This window comes from Microcebus murinus, chromosome X (assembly GCF_040939455.1).
Source record: "Microcebus murinus isolate Inina chromosome X, M.murinus_Inina_mat1.0, whole genome shotgun sequence".
NCBI classification, from domain to species: domain Eukaryota; kingdom Metazoa; phylum Chordata; class Mammalia; order Primates; family Cheirogaleidae; genus Microcebus; species Microcebus murinus.
The window spans coordinates 266,197-270,387 of NC_134136.1; the positions used below are offsets into that span (position 1 = coordinate 266,197).

The 4,191-nt window shown below is 34.0% G+C and overlaps 1 non-coding gene across 1 annotated transcript; it reads right to left on the reverse strand.

Moving 5' to 3' along the window:
• Window positions 1-577: 577 nt before the first annotated feature.
• LOC142866116 (small nucleolar RNA SNORA7) lies at window positions 578-717 on the reverse strand. The gene has a single exon (XR_012916176.1). It is a non-coding gene; the product is annotated as a small nucleolar RNA SNORA7 (small nucleolar RNA).
• Between the last annotated feature and the right edge of the window lie 3,474 nt (window positions 718-4,191).

The window sequence follows — 4,191 nt, forward strand, 5'->3', positions numbered from 1 at the left end:
TTGTTTCATTTTGAGTTAATTTTTGTATATGGTGTAAGGTAAAGATCCATGTCCAATTATGCATGTGAATATCCAGTTTTCCCAGCAACATTTGGTTAAAAATCTGTCCTTTCCTCCATTGAATGATCTTAGCAACCTTAATGTAAATCATTTGACCATATATTTAAGAGTTTTACTTAAGAATATCTATTCTATTCCATTGGTCTATATTTCTGTGTTTTTGCCTATACTTACTACACTGTTTTGATTAACATAGCTTTCTAGTAAGTTTTGAAACCAGGAATTATGAGATCTCTAGTATTGTCCCCCCTCCCCAAGATGATTTTGACTATTTGGGTTCCCTTGAAATTCCACATGGAATTTAGGATAAATTTTTCTATTTCTCAACAAATATGCCTCTGGGGTTTTGATAGGTATTGCATGGAATATCTAGATTGCTTTGAATAGTATTGCTATTTTAATAACATTAAGTCTTCCAATCCATGAACACAGAACGTCTTTCCACTTGTATTTAATTTCTTTCAGTAATGTTTTATAGTTTTCAGTGTACAAATCTTTTTTTTCTTTTTCTTCTCACACTTGTTGCAGAGTGCCTTCCAATTACCAGCTACCAAGCAAGCTGGGAATGGAATGGGTACCTCTGCTAGACTTGCTTTCCCTCCTGTTTCTGAAGCTGGTAGAATACTAGCCACCCTCCAGACATGATCCCAGGAGGTCTCAGTGTACACATTTTTAATTTCATTGGTTAAACGTATTCCTAGGTATTTTATTCTTTTACATGCTATCATAAATGTAATTGCTTTCTTAATTTCCTTTTTAAATTGTTTATTGTTAGTGTATAGACATACAACTGATTTTTGTGTGTTGATTTTATATCCTTTACCTTTGCTGAGTTTGCATATTAGTACTAAAACTATATTTGTGGAATTTTTATGGTGTTTGCAAAAGAGATAATTTTACTTCTTCCTTTGCAATTTGAATGTGTTTTCTTTCTTTTTCTTGTGTAATTGCTCTGGCTAGGACTTTCAGTACTATGTTGAACAGAAACAGCAGACATGGGCATCTTAGTTTTGTTTCTAAATCTAGAGGAAAAGCTTTCACCATTGAGTATGGTATTAGATGTGAGATTTTCATATATGGCCTTTATTGTGTTGAGGTAGTTTCCCCCTATTCTTATTTTGTTGAGGTTTGTTTTTTTCATAAAATGATAATTAATTTTTTAATAGAATGTTTTTTATTTTTTTTATTTCAGCATATTATGGGGGTACAAATGTTTATGTTATGTATATTGCCTTTGCCCCACTCGAGTCAGAGCTTCACATCTTTTCTTCATGAATTGAAATGATTATGTGATGTTTTCCCCTCATTCTGATAATGTGGTATGTTACATTGATTTTAGTATGCTGAGACATTTTTCATTCCAGGAATAAATCCCACATTGACAAGATAGATAATCCTTTTAATGTGCTGTTTGCTAGTATTTTCTTGAGGATTTGTACATTAATATTCATATGGAATATTGGTCTGCATTTTCCTTTTCTTTTCATGTCTTTGTCTGGGTTTGGTATTTAGGTAATGCTGACCCCATAGAATAAGGTGGAAAGTGTTCCCTTCTCTTCAAGTTTTCAGAATAGCTTCAGAAGGATTGATATTAATTCCTTTGGAGTATTTGTTAAAACTCACTAGTGATGCCATCTAGTACTCAGGTTTTCATCATTGAGAAGCTTTTTATTACTAATTGAATTTATTACTAATTCAATCTCCTCATTATTTATAGGTCTATTCAAATTTTTATTTGCTCATGATTCAGTCTTGATGAGTTGTGTGTTTCTAGGAGTTTGTTAATTTCATCTAAATTATTCAAGTTTTTGAAATACATTTTTTCTAATATTCTCTTATAATCCATTTTAATGATAAAAAATCAGTATTAATGACCATTTAACATTTCTGACTTCTGTTGAGTCCTCTCTCTCTCTCCTTCTTTCTCTCTCTTTGTAAATCTAGCTAAGGATATGTGAATATTCTTGATCTTCTCAAAGAACACTCTTGGTTTCACTGATTTCTTCTGTTGTTTTTCTATTTTATTTATTGTTCTTCTAACCTTTTTTCTTCCTTTCGGTAGCTTTGGGTTTGCTTTCTTTTTTTTTTTTTTTTCTCCTAGCTCCTTAAGGTATAAAGTTAAGGTGTTTATTTGAGATCTTTTTTGTTCTTTAAGATAAGCAATTACAGCTATAAATTTCAATCTTAGCACTGCTTTTGCTTCATTGTATAAGTTTTGGTATGCTGTGCCTTCATTTTCATTTGTATACAGATATTTTCAACTTCCCCTGTGATTTTATCTTTGACCCATTGGTTGTATAAGAGTAAGTTGTTTAATTTCTACATATTGTGGATTTTATAGTTTTTCTTATGCTACTGATTTCTTTTTATTTTATTTTATTTCAGCATATTACGGGGGTACAAATTTTAAGGTTTCAAATAATGCCCTTGACCTCCCTGCCCCCACAAGTCTGAGCTTCAAGCATGACCATTTCCCAGACGGTGCACACCTCACTCATTATGTATATATATACCTACCCTCTCCTCCCCCCTCACACCCGCCCAATACCCCATTAATGTAGTTCCTATGTGTCCACTTAAGTGCTGATCAGTTAATACCAGTTTGCTGGTGAGTATATGTGGTGCTTGTTTTTCCATTCTTGGGATACTTCACTTAGTAGTATGGGTTCCAGCTCTATCCAGGAAAATACAAGATGAGCTATATAACCGTTGTTTCTTAGAGCTGAATAGTACTCCATAGTATACATATACCACACTTTATTAATCCACTCATGAATTGATGGGCACTTGAGTTGTTTTCACTGCTTTGCAATTGTGAATTGTGCTGCTGTAAACATTTGAGTGCAGGTGTCTTTTTTGTAGAGTGTCATTGGATCTTTTGGGTAGATGCCTAGTAATGGGATTGTTGGATCAAATGGTACATGCACTTGTATCACTTTAAGGTATCTGCATATTGCTTTCCACAGAGGTTGAACTAGTTTGCAGTCCCACCAGCAGTGTAGGAGTATTCCTATCTATCTGCATCCATGCCAACATCTATTGTTTGAGGACTTTTTATAAAGACCATTCTCACTGGAAATAAGTGATATCTCATTGTAGTTTTGATTTGCATTTCCCTGATTAGAGATGTTGAACATTTTTTCATAAGTTTGTTAGCCATCATTCTGTCTTCTTTAGAAAAGTTTCTGTTCAAGTCCTTTGCCCACTTTTTGATAGGGTTGTTTAATTTTTTCTTACTGATTTTCGTGAGTTCTAAGTAGATTCTAGTTATCAGCCCCTTATGAGATGTGTAGGATGTAAAAATTTTCTCCTATTCTGTAGGTTGTCTGTTTGCCTTCATGACTGTTTCTTTGGCTGTGCAGAAGCTTTTTAGTTTGATCATGTCCCTTTTGTTTATTTTTGTTGCTGCTGTGATTGCCTTTGGGGTCATCTTCATAAATTCTTTGCCTAGACCGATGTCTAGGAGAGTGTTTCCAACATTTTCCTCTAGAATTCTAATAGTTTCATACCTTAGGTTTAAGTCTGTTATTCAGCGTGAGTTGATTTTTGTGAGAGGTGAAAGGTGTGGGTCCTGTTTTAGCCTTCTACAGGTAGCTATCCAGTTTTCCCAGCACCATTTATTGAAGAGGGATTCTTTTCCCCAGCGTATGGTTTTGTCTGCTTTGTCAAAGATTCGATGGCTATATGAAGGTGATTTTATGTCAGGGTTCTTATATCTGTTCCACTGGTCAATATTCCTATTTTTGTGCCAATACCAGATTGATTTAATTACTACAGCTTAGTAGTATAGTTTGATATCTGGCATATTAATACCTCCCATTTTGTTTTTATTGCCTAGAATTGCTTTTGATATGCGGGGTCTTCTCTGGTTCCAAATGAATTATAAAATTATTTTTTCCATATCTGTGAAGAATGCTGATGGGATTTTAATAGGTATTGCATTGAATCTGTAGATCAGTTTGAGTAATATAGACATTTTAACGACGTTGAGTCTGCCAACCCACGAGCATGGTATGGATTTCCATCTGTTTACATCCTCTGCTATTTCCTTCCTCAGTGTTTCATAGTTCTCCCTGTAGAGGTCTTTTACCTCCTTGGTTAAGTATATTCCTAGGTACTTTAATTTCTTTG